Below are 13,266 nucleotides of genomic sequence, written 5' to 3' on the forward strand. Positions count from 1 at the left end.
AACTGGAAAAAGGATCCAACTGAGAAAAAAAGGAAAAAGCAAATGCACTGGCAAGTTAGATGTAAAACACTGATATCGCGGGCTATAGGAGAATTTGAAAAGAAGCTGGCCTTAGAGATAAACACTCATATTAAAAACATTTAAAATATATCCAAAGCAGGAAGCCTGTGAGGGAGTTGGTTGGACTGTTAGATGATCGAGTGGTTAAAGGTGAGGCCAGTGTGGAAAGAGTGAATTAAATCTTTGTTTTGGTGTATACTGAAGAGGATGTTGGGGAGATACCTGTGCTGGAAACTATATTCAATGGTGAAGATTCAGAAGAACTGATAACAAATTATTCTGAAGCTTGAAGATGTAACAAGGTAGACTGACAAACTAAAGAGTAGCAAATTGCCCACACCAGATGATATACACACCCTAGAGTTCTGAGAAAAACAAAAAACAAAACAAAAAAAACACTACTCAAAAATGAAATTGCAAACCTGTTACTCGTAATTTGTAATGTATCATTGAGATCATCCATTGAGCCTGAAGATTGGAGGGTGGCCAACGTAATCCCGATCTTTGGAAAAGGCTCCAGGGTGATCCAGGAAACTATAGACCAGAGAGTCTGACTTCAGTGCCAAGAAAAATCATGCAAAATATTCTAAAGAACAAAATCACAGAACAGACATGGTTTAATGGGCCATTGCCAGCATGGATTTTTTGAAGGAGTTAATAAATATGTGGATAAAAAGGTGAGACGATGGATGTAGTGTATTTGGATTTTCAAAAAGAATTTGACCAAGTGCCCCATGAGAGACTACTGAGAAAATTAAAAAGTTATGGGATAGAAAGCAATGTCCTACTGTGGATTGCAAAGTGGTTAAAATATAGAAAACAAAGAGTAGGACTAAATGGTCACTTTTCTCAGTAGAGAAAGGTAAACAGTGAAGTGTCTCAGGTATTTGTACAGGGAAAGATGCTTTTAAATATATTTTAAAATGATATGGAAAGGGTAAACAACGAGTGAAGTGATCAAATTTGCAGACAACACAAAATTATTCTGATTTGTTAAATTACAAGTGGTTTGTGATAAATTTCAGGAGGACCTTGCGAGACTGGAAGATTGGGCATTTAAATGACAGAAGAAATTTAATATGGACAAGTGCAAAGCATTGCACATGGAGGAAAGTAACCCACATTGAAGTTATACGATATTAGGAGTTAATGCCCAGGAAAAAGGCTTGGACAACATAGTGGACAATACACTGAAATCTTCAACTCAGCATGCTGCGGCAGTCAAAAAAGCAAACCGAATGTTAGGAATTATTAGGAAAGGAATAGAGAATAAAACAGCGAATGTCATACTGCCTTCTATATTGTTCCATGGTGAAGCTGCACTTATAGGTCAACCAGAACTGTATATAGTACTATCTCGAAAAAGATATACTGTAGGTCCAGTGGAAAAGGTACAGAGAAGGATGAACATGATCAAAGAAATGGAATGGCTCCTCTATGAGGAAAGCTTAAAGCGATTAGGACTATTTGGCTCTGAGAAGAGATGGCCGAGAGGGCATATGATTGAGGTCTATTAATTCATGAGTGGAATAGAACGGGTAAATGTAAATCAATGTATTTGATTTGTAATCTGCTTTTCGACACTTCAAAGAATACATTCAGGTATTGTAAATACCATACAATCTAACAGGGTCATTCATCAAAATGCGTTATGGTGTTAATGCACGCAATAAGGCGTTAAAATGCAGTAACCCATGCAATAACTGTGTTACTGCACAGCATGAATGCAAATTTTTAGAAGGGGCGGGATTGGGGAGGGGTTTGGGTGGGATTAATTAAAATGAGGGGCAATATCGTACTGCGCAATAGCATATCTCATGCTATTGCGCAGTTTTAACTACACCTTTTTTCCTGGCGTTGAGCTGTGCGATATGTCCAAAATGGCAGTAACACAATTTGCGATAAATTTTTCAAATTGCATTCTGGCCATTTCTGGGTTTGGGGAGGGAGACAGCAAGAGAGCAAGAGAGCTTCTTGGAGGCCTTCACAATATTCAACTACAGTGGACCTGGACAGAATCTCGTGGACTATATCATACAGGTACAGAAGCGTATTAAAAAAAAAAAAAAAAAAAAGCCAGAGAGGCAATTTGAGTATGTTTGGAGAAAGCTCAGGCTGCCCAGGCTCGGATGTATAACCGTATCACAGTTCAGAGAAACTTCCAGCCTGGAGACAGGGTCCTCATTCTCTTGCCCTCTTCTGAAAGCAAGTTGCTTGCCCATTGGGAAGAGCTCTATGACAGTGGTTCTCAACCCTGTCCTGGGGACCCCCCAAGCCAGTCGGGTTTTCAGGATATCCACAATGAATATGCATGAGAGAAAATTTGCATACACTGCCTCCATAACATGCACATTTTCTCTCATGCATATTCATTGTGGATATCCTGAAAACCCGACTGGCTGGGGGGTCCCCAGGACAGGGTTGAGAACCACTGCTCTATGAGATCTTGGAAAAAGATGGCCTGGTCGATTATAAACTAGCTCAGTCAGTTAAAAGGAAGAAAACTCAGATTTACCATGTCAACCTACTAAAGAAATGGGTTCCACAGGAGCGTGGAGTGGTTCAAGTGGAATTCGGCCCAGAGCTTGGACCAGAGGAAGACCAAACCCAGATGCCATTTGGGAAGGAGCTGTCAATTTTTCAGGAAGCGGACTTAAAGCTGCTGTTCGAACAGCATAGGGATATCTTCTCCAGCTTGTTGGGATGTACCCACGTGATCCAACAATATCATTACACTGCCAGGAGTGATCATACATAAACAGCCATACTGGATTCCAGAAGCAAAGTGGCATATTATCGAAACAGAAGTGAAGGAGAAGCTCCAGCTTGGAGTTATAGAAGAATCTAATAGCGACTGGTCTTCACCCATAGTCCTGGTACTGAAACAGGATGGGGGCATAAGATTCTGTACAGACTTAAAAAAAAAAAAAAAAAGTCAATGAAGTCTCCAAACTGGATGCATACCCAATGCCTAGAGTGGATCAGCTGATTGAGCAACTGGGATAGGCTCAGTTCATCTTGACCCTAGACCTCACCAAAGAATACTGGCAAGTATTCCTTACACCAACGGTGAAAGAGAAGACGGGCTTCTCGATACCAGCGGGGCTCTTCCAGTTTACAGTCCTCCCCCCATTTGGCCTCCATGGCATCTCTGCAACATTCCAGAGCTTGGCTGACCTTATGCTCCACCCACACTAGGGCTATGCCACTGCATAACTGGATGACATAGTGGTCTACAGTCCAAATTGGAGGACACACCTAAGCCAACTACAAGCAGTATTTTCTACTCTAAGGAAAGCTGGGCTGACAGCGAACCCTAAGAAGTGCTTGTTGGGAGGACAAGAAGTCCGATCTCTGGGCTATACTTTGGGGAAGGGTCAAGCCAACCTGCAGTCCAGGAAGACTAAGGCAATTACCAAGGTACCGATCCCACAAACCAAAGGGAAGGTTAGAGTGTTTCTAGGCCTGATAGGCTACTATAGAAGGTTTATACCTAACTACTCTGAGGAGGTAGAACCACTTACAAGACTCTTATTGAAGAAGTCGCCAGAAAAAGTCCAATGGTCGACAGACAGAAAAAGCATTCCGTGAGCTGAAGGAAGTGATCTTCTCCAATCCGGTCCTAAGTCAGACTTTACTGAGCCCTTCGTTGTTCAGATGGATGCCTCAGAGGTAGAACTGGCGGCGGTCTTCAGCCGCCATCCAGTGGCCTATATAAGTTGGAAGCTTCTACCATGGGAAAAGTATTCTACAGTGGAAAAAGAGGCCTTAACTTCTAGAAGCCTTATAGAATTACCTCTTGGGATGGCAGTACACACCAGTGACAGACCACCAACCACTCGTATGAATAAAATCTGGAACACCACGAACAATTCCAGGGTGAAGAGATGGTTCCTTTCCTGCTGCCCTTCCGGTATAAAATCCAGCATAGGGCTGGGAAGGAAAATGTCAATGCAGACTTTCTATCAAGAGAAGTGTCCCTTATTCAGGCAGGAGCTCATCCAAATAAGGGCGAGCTGAGGGAGAGGGTATGTGAAAGAGCATATAAAAGAATCCCTCAGACCACTTTAAAACCCCAGCTAAAGCCATCTGCCCTGATCTATCTAAAAGCACAGAAGTGCAAAGGATTCTGGGTCCCAGGAGGTTCGCTGCTTAACACTATAAGGGATCAGGGCCAAGAGGAGTTGGGTTGGCCCCTGGGATCTGCTGTGAGCCCATAGTATGCCAGTACTGAATACATATAAACTGCTTCATGTTTAAAAGCAAGGTGAGCTACTTTTGTTTTGCTGTTTATTTTGACCTCTGTAAATAAATCCTTGTTCCTGACCATAACAGCCAAGTCTTACTGTATTCCTTGGCTGTTCCAGATGTTGTGGCCAGTCCATACGGTACACTCCCTTTCACTGCTATCCTATAGAGATTTTTAGTATATTTGTTTTGAGAGTCCTCTCTATTTTATTTTTTTGGTCCAAAGAAGAAACTATAAGAAAATACAAGTCTTTGTCCTATCTAGATGTTTAAAGCATGCCTGACATCTAAAGTGCGGCGACTCTTTCCTCTTTCTGAAGAAAACTTTGGGCAGAAAAAAGTAAAATTAATGTATAATTAATAAGAAAGGCAGTGGTTATCTTTCCAAGGAAATTGGGAAAAGTTATCAAAACCACACTATCACTATGTAAAACTAAATATAACCAACAAGACAGAGCATACAGATGACACAGTCTTGCAGAATAAGATCCAGTTTCTTCTTAAATTGATTCAATAGTGGGCATCTGAACTCCAAACACAGGGTCCTTTTCCAGCCCTTCCAGGAATAGCAGGCATAGCAACTAAAAAAAAGCATATATACCAGGAAGATTTCCCTATGAGGAAAAGCTAAAGAGGTTAGAACTCTTCAGCTTGGAGAAGAGATGGCTGAGGGGAGATATAATAGATGTCTATAAAATAATGATTAGACAAGTAAACGTGAACCGGTTGTTTAGTCTTTGTACTTTTTGAAAGAGTGAGGGACCCACAATGAAGTTACTAAGATGTACATTTGAAACCAATAAGAGAAAATATTTTTTTACTCAACACATAATTAAGCTCTGGAATTCACTGCCAGAGGATATGGTGAAAGCTATTAGTGTAGCTGCATTAAAAAAAGGTTTGAACAAGAGGAGGAAAAGTCCATAAACCATTAAGGTCAAATTTCAGAAATCCACTGCTTACCCTTGGGATAAGCAGTATGTGTACCCTTTGGGATCCTGCCAGGTACATGTGACCTGGGCTTGATGGACCTTTGATCTAACCCAGTATGGCAAATTTTATGTTCTTATATTCTCAAGTATGCAAAATTGGTGGTCTGAGTTTTTTATGCTAATATTATTTGTGTGACCTTCTCCAACATCCTTTGCATATCAGTATCTGCCTTTCAATGAAAAAGTTGCTCATGACTGATCACCTCTTGGTTATTTTGAGAAAGTAAGGGATGCGGAAATAATCAGTCTTTTCTTGCTGGTAGAAGTTGCAAGTATTTTACTGGCACCTGAGTGAAAGCTGAGAACCAGGATCACCACAACCAATTTAGCAGTCCTGCGGGATGTAAATATAATATTAGATTACCTGCTGACTCTGTTTTTATCTTCTTTAATGCCTTCAAAATCCATGGAATTGGTGGAAAAATGTATGCCAACAAGAACTGCCAGTTTTCTTCCGATACATCTATCGTCCGAGCCTGGGGCTCTTGAAATCTGCTGAAATAAAGTATTTGTTTGCTGTGTTTTGATGCCTCTAGATCTATGTCCACCATTCCCTACTTCTAGCACACAGGTTCTTAACTCCAGTTCAAGAGCCACAAACAGGTCTAAAGATAAATATTTAAAACTTAGCCATTTAAAATGAGAAATTACTACTTACCTGATAATTTCCTTTTCGTTAGACCAGACAGATGAATTCAGAACCAGTGAGTTATAGACCTCTACCAGTAGATGGAGACTGAACAAAGTTTGCATCAAATTATATATACTCCTGCAGTGACATCAGCCTGCCAGTATTTTATTCAAAAGTCAACTGTCAACAAATTAGCAAAACTTGATTAACAGATAATCATTTCAGTACTCAGCCGACAGGAAACCCAGAGCTCAGACAAAGAATGTATCAACACTAGTCTAGGGACTGGACTAACACTTATCAGTAACCCCTGGAACACGTAGCCACACAGGAAGACTGTAGCACAATCATTCAACAGCAAAGGTGGGAAGCTGAATTCATCTATCTGGTCTAAAGAAAAGAAAATTATCAGGTAAGCAGTAATTTCTCATTTCTTAGCATCCAGATAGATGAATTCAGAACCAGTGGGATATACCCAAGCTACTCCCAAATAGGGCGGGAGGCTGCTTGCAGTCCAGACAAAATATCACTAGCAAAGACTGCATTCCTCCCAGGCCTGCACATCCAGATAACTGGAAAAGGTGTGTAAGGAGGACCATGTTGCAGCTCAGCAAATGTAGATGGGAGACAACAGTCTTAACTTCCACCCATGACTTCCTGAGCCCTAGTGGAATGAGCCCTAACCTGACTAGGTAACGTTTTGTCAGCATTCACATAAGCGGCCATGACTACTTCCCTTAATGCAGCGAGCTGTTGTAGCCCACCACCTCGCTCTGTTTACCTCCACTGTTGAGGACAAACAGGCAATCCATCTTCCAGAAAGCTTTAGAAACCTCCAGATACCTCATGATATGTCTCTTGGCATCCAAGGGGCGCAACAGGCAATATTCCTCCGCATCTCTTTCCCTATTCAGAGACGGCAGGGAAATGGACTGATTCAAGTGAAAATCCAAGACCACTTGGCAAAAAGAAAGGAACAGTAGGCAGTTGTATTGCCCCTGGAGTCACTCGAAGGAACGGCTCCCAGCAAGACAAGGCCTGCAGCTCAGATATTCTGCATGAAGAACAAATCACCACTTGAAAACGGTGTTTGTCAGCAACCGCAAGGAAAAGTTATGCATCAGTCAAAAATTAGAGCCCACTAAGAAACCCAAAACCAGATTAAGAATCCACAAAGGCACCAGTAATCGCTAGGGAGGACGAAAATGTTTCATCCCTTTCAAGAAACAGGCCACATCTGGATGAGCTAACAAGTCCACCATTCACCTGGCCCCTGAAACAGGCAAGAGCTGCTATCTGTACCTTTAAGGAATTAAGGTTCAACCCTTTATTCAATCCATCCTGCAAAAATTCCAAAATGAGTGGGATCTTATTTGAATGAGGAAATACCCCTTGATCTTCACACCAAGCCTCAAACACTTGCCAAACACTTGCTCATAGCAAGATGGCAATCACCACAGAGGAATAGCCATACTTCAGCAAGTGATCCCTCTCAAGGGCCATACCTTAAGTCAAAATTGAGTCGGATCTTCATGAAGAAACAGGCCCCTGCTGCAAGAGATCCCTGTGTGCTGGAAACCGGAGGAAGGAGTCTACCAGGAGCCTCCACAGATCCGCATACCATTTATTTATTTATTTATTTATTTACCGGAAGTTCCTGTATAATATACATATCGCTCCGGTTCACAGATAACAGAGATAACTATCGCCGGGATGGCGGTTTACATGGAACATATCGAACAGTAAATCTATTATAAAGTAGAATACAAACTAAGATCTACTAAGAACACATAAATAAAGCAAATAAACATTACAAAATTGCTGTGGGATGGGAGGGTTGTTATTCTTCCTGCTCTTAGCTCTCTGGGAAAGCTTGTATACCATGGTCTCCTGGGCCAATCTGGTACCACTAAAAGCACCATCCTTCTGTGAATCTTGACTCTCCGAACCATTCTGCCTAACATGGGCCACGGGGGAAAGGCATACAGCAACTTGTCCTCTGGCCATTCCTGCACAACACCATCAATGCCCAATGGACTTTGCATCTCTCCTGTGACTGACGAATTGAGGAACCTTTGCATTGCGAGAGGTTGCTAACAGATCCAGAAACAGAAGGCCCCAGCAATCCACTATAAGCTGAAATGCTTAGTCTGACTATACCCATTCTCCTGGGTCCAGATTCTGCCTGCTGAGAAAGTCTGCTCTTATATTATCTTTTCTTGCAGTGTGTGAGGGTGAGATCTCCTGAAGATGCACTTCCATTTCATAAGTTAGTCTATTTCCTATGACACTTGCTGGCTCTTGATTCCTCCCTGCTGACTGATGTAAGCTACTGCCACTGCATTGTCCACCATTATCCGGACTGCTAGACCCTGAAACCTGTTGCCGAATTGTAAGCATGCCAACCCGACTGCCTGGCTTCCAGCTGATTTATGTTCCAGAGAGACTCTTCTGCACTCCAGCGCCCTTGTAATGTCAGTTCCTGACAGTGAGCTCCCCAAGCCTGAAGGCTCACATCTGTCATTACTAGCCAGTCTGGAGATTTTAGGGAAACCCCCTGTTATAGATGATCTGCTTGTAACACCACTGTAGCTGATAGCAGACCTCCATCGGCAAGTGGAGCCGAATTGAATAGTCCTGAGACTGTGGGCTCCAATGAGACCACAGGGGGCGCTGAATAGGATGCATAGGTATCCTCACCCATAGCACCACTTCCAGGGTCGCCGCCAAACCGAGCACACTGTCGGGCTTTATTGTGTTCATCAACAGAAGCAACTGCACCAACAACTTCTGAATATCCCCTCCAGCGGGAAATCCCTGCCCTGCTTCGTGTCAAACTGAACATCAAGATACGTTAGTGAATTGGATGGCTGAAGACTGGTCTTGCCTGGTTCACCACCCAACTGAGCTACTGCAACAAGGAGATCACCTTGTGTGGTACTAGGAGGCTCTCTTCCAGAGACTTGCCTGAATCAGCCAGTCGTTCGAGTACGGGAGTACCAGGTTCCCATCCTCTCTCAACTTTGTCGCCACCACCACCATAACCTTGGAAAACGTTCTGGGAATGTGCTCAAAACTGATAACGACAATCCAAAACCGTGAATCGCAGAAAACATTCCCATCCGGCTAGAGCATCAATATGCAGGTATGCCTCAGACAGATCCAAGGTGGTCATAATTTCCCCAGACTGCACAGCCATTATCAATGAGCGCAATGTTTCCATGCAAAAATGAGTCACCCGCAAATAACGGTTAACCCTTTGAGGCACAGGATGGGACGAAAAGAGCCCTCCTTCTTGGGCACAGCAAAATAAATAGAATATAGGCTCGTATTTTCTTGAGATGTGAGCATTGGAACTACAGCCTTCAGACTGAGAAGCCTTGGCAGTGTACACTCCACCGGCCTGCCTCTTCTGTGGGGAGGGGCACGGAGACACTATGAACACGTCCTAAGGAACATTACGAAACTCCAGAGCATATCTATCTCTTATCACCTCCAAGACCACTGGTCTGACAAGATTTCGACCCACTTCTGATTATAAAAAGAAAAAAAAGATAGATGATCCCCCATCTCCTGTTCCCAGTTGTGAGTCAGCACACCTTCATTTGCAGGCTCAGGAGGTTATGCTACCCGAACCTGCGCCACATCTGGGCTGTTTGGGATGAAAGGACTGAGACCTACCAAAAGGTTGAGGCCTCTTGAAGGTCGCTCCTTTGTGGGGTCGAAAACGCTTGGATTCCCTAACTTGACCTCTCATGCCAAAGGAGCACGGTGGCTGCTTCTTATCCTCTGACAACCGAGGAACTGATGACTCTCCCCACTTATTAGCCATTTTCTCCAACTCGCTCCCAAACAAGAGCGTGCCTTTAAAGGGCAATTTCATAAAGTTAGCCTTGGAAGTCGCACTGGCCGACCAATTTCTCAGCCATAACTAACGCCAGGCCACCATTACCAAAGCCACCCATCTGGCTGAGGTGTGGACCAAAAAGGCAGCTGCTGGCTCCATAACTGCCCTGGAATTCACTCCAGATTCATTGACCTCCTGAGAGAGAAGAAAACAGGAGCGAGCCATCAGGGAACAACAATAATCTATCTGCAAGGTCATTGCCACTGCTTCAAATGCTTGCTTAAGGATGGCCTCAATCCTTCTATGGTTACATTCAAGGCTGCTTCTCCCTCCACAGGGATAGCCATTTGCTCCAAGACAGCACACACAAGTGTGTCCACTTTCGGAAAATGCAACCGCTCTCTCACCACTGGATCCAGGGGGTAAAGACCTTCAAAGACTTGACCCCCTTTAAAATTAGCCTCCAGGGTATCCCTCTCAAGATCAATCAATCAATTCTGAATGGCATCCATAACATGGAAAAAAGAAAAAGAAAAAGGCTTTACGCAAAGAAACCAAAATGGGATTTTTCTTTGGCTCAGACATGGAATCAGCTCCAGAAACTCCCAGCATCTTTAATGCAATCCCTGAAAACATTCCACCCAAGAAGAGGCAGAAGGATCCATGGCAAAACTAGAAGGCACCTATTCTGTGACCACTGAGCTACTTTCCCCTGCTGACAAACCATTTAAGGGAGTTCCAAGGTCAGGCACCCCTTCTGACATGTCTTTACCCAGGTCCTCAAGAAGAGGGAAGAATCGGGCTTAATAAAATCAGACGAAGGTAATTCTCTGTGAGCCTCTCAATAACATTGGCACAAGTTAGAGGGAATGCCAGGCTGAGATGCCTGAATATGACAGGCAGCACAGGGGGAAAAAGCACTTAGATTTGTTAGCTATAGGCACTATCATTCTATCAGTATACTTAACAGATGACTGAAAGATGTGTGTCCAGCTGAATTTGCGCTGTAGAAAATAAATGCGTCCAAAATTTAGGTTTCCAAATTTTAAGAGCACAACCCTGTACTTGATGAGCGCCCAAAAAATTGAGCACCCTGAATGCTGTTCAGATTGTGTACACAGACAAGCATGTGCCCTCAACAGATGCCACTACCACCTGGACCCCCAAGCAGGCATCCAGCAAAGTGTCCAAAACCTGGACACACAATCTGGACGCACAGCTAGACACACTTGCACAAACTGACAATCCTGAAGAGGGCAGCCTATCGCACAGGAAAAATGCACAAACACACCTATGTATGCCTACCATGCAGCACACTGAGAAAAGCCAAAGAGTGACGTCGAGTCCATAAGGGCTGCTCAACCCACCAGATTGCCCTTGTCCCTTTAACCTCCCTCAGGACGGGAATGAACGTCGAATCGGCACGCCAAGCACAGAGACCATAGGAAGGAGGAAGCCCTCCTCCTTTTTTTCTTCCCTTAAGCCTTACCTGAGCTCAGTCTGCCCGGGCTGATTACAGAGATGGTCGTTGGCTGCGAGTGGAGAGAGCATAGATCGTCACCACCATGCTCGGCTTCCTGCACCTGCTGCCTTTCAGCTGTTTCAACAGCTAAGTCCACGTCGGCTGAAAAACACCAGCTACTGGACCGAGGCACTCATCTGAGGGACCATGGAAGTCACCCCAGGAATTCTCAACTGGAGGGAGGGAACATTTGGTATCACCGCAGGAGAGTGGGGCAAATTAAAATGTCCTTCTTTCTTTCTCCTTCTAAAACTTGAAGCAATCCCCAGTAGGGAGATTCATGTCCACCATCTGCTGGAGACAGAGAATACTGGCAGGCTGATGTCACTGGAGTATATATATACTGTGATGTCAGCTTTACTGCATTTCCTTCTGCTGGCAGAGGTACATAACCCACTGATTCTGAATTCATCTGTCTGGACGCTAAGAAATTACTGAAATTTTAAACAATGAACCATTTAAACATTAAGGAGGTATTTTTCAAAGGAATAATGCATGTAAATGTAACATACTATCGTAGCAATTTTCAAAAGTAATTTACTCGAGTAAAGTACACTTACACGAGTAAATGCTTTTTAAAATCAGGCCCTAAAAGTGAAGGCAGCTTCATAAACTTTCTCTGCCCTGGACATGCCAATATGCCCACATGCTTCCAAAGTTGGTAAATAGCAGCCTCCCAAAGGAGCTGCAAAGCCAGGCTGGAGGAAGCACTGAAGTGAGCTGCAGTGGAACTCATTCCCTCCAGTTTCAGCAACTAACATTAAATGATTAAATGGACTAACCAGTAAGGCTTTATGTTCCAGTTAATCCATTTAACAATTTAATATTTTACATCCTTAGTCTGGTTAAAGATTAACCAAAATATACAAATGAACACAGCTTTAAAAAAAAAAAAAAATGCAGATGTTGCGTGCCATGAAAATAGCCCATAGTGATGACTGCAGGAAATTCCCTCCAGTATCTTGAAGGACATATGCTGAAGTAAAAGGGGTGCAGGGATTCATTATTCCCAATGTTGAACTACCTCCTTGATCCTAAGTAGTCTTGCAAAGACTGGGGGGAAGTTGAACAGTTGCCGTTGCACACTCATGCCTTTTCCTGTACACTTTTCAGACAGAACAAAAGTATCTGATCTCTATTGCTAACAAATACCTTTTATTCTTTTTTTTAAGCACACCAAAATTGCTCTGTTGAAATTTTGTTACAATAGATAATTACTCTGTGAAAACTTTGGCGGATCCATTTACTAAATATGTTTAAGTTGGCTCTTTCCCGTGTGTTCATTTTAAATCTTTCCATTTTATGAATGGTGTTTCACACTTTATGTATGGTTTACATTTCATAGTATACTGAAGTGAGGTACAGAGTAGCTGTGAAATATTGGAGCTCTATTTTGTTTGTTTAAGAATGTTTTCCCAATTTATGCCTGTATGTTCTGTTTTAAGACATTTGTTCTTGGCACATATCGCCAACATTGACTTACTCTGCAAGTCAGAAAAGCCTGAAGCAGCCAATCAGATTGGCTGAGTTGGACATTTCTGGATTATACAGTCCCCTCCCCCTGCTTTGTGTGAGCAACACTGACAGGGAATCAGGGTTTGATTAGGGGCCCTTGGTGAGCAAGGCTGTGTTTGTCAGGCCTCTTAGAATGGTGGAAAATCTACAAGCTGTAAATTATAATGAACATAGAGCTGGAAATAAGATCATTTCAATTTAATTCAGGACTTTAGGTGGAAGAACTAGAGCTCAACTACTGATTTCCCAGCTCATTTAACCTACCTTAATGGAAATGTCACATTTATTTATTATGGTTTCTTACTTGAAAAAAACACATTCAACTTGATAACATTAGGTGCTAAGTTGGTTTCACTAAGTCTGACTGACAAAAATGTTTTTATATGCAGAGATGATACTGCTCTAAGCAGTTCTTGAGAAAATACTTTTTTTTTTTTTTTTTAATTACTTT

General features: G+C 42.9%; 1 protein-coding gene across 4 annotated transcripts in view; it reads right to left on the reverse strand.

Annotated features, from left to right (window-relative positions):
- KLHL15 (kelch like family member 15) overlaps window positions 1–13,266 on the reverse strand; it is a 217,815-nt gene that overhangs the window by 154,095 nt on the left and 50,454 nt on the right. For 2 of the 4 annotated variants that reach the window (XM_029603071.1, XM_029603074.1), the window contains exon 2: window positions 5,665–5,792. The exons of 1 other annotated variant lie outside the window; for it this stretch is intronic. The gene's annotated coding sequence lies outside the window, so the exon portion shown is untranslated. Of the gene's footprint in view, window positions 1–5,664; window positions 5,796–13,266 lie in introns of all 4 variants that reach the window. One more of the 4 variants, XM_029603072.1, reaches the window with a different exon arrangement.

Source organism: Rhinatrema bivittatum, chromosome 5 (genome assembly GCF_901001135.1).
Source record: "Rhinatrema bivittatum chromosome 5, aRhiBiv1.1, whole genome shotgun sequence".
Lineage (NCBI taxonomy): Eukaryota > Metazoa > Chordata > Amphibia > Gymnophiona > Rhinatrematidae > Rhinatrema > Rhinatrema bivittatum.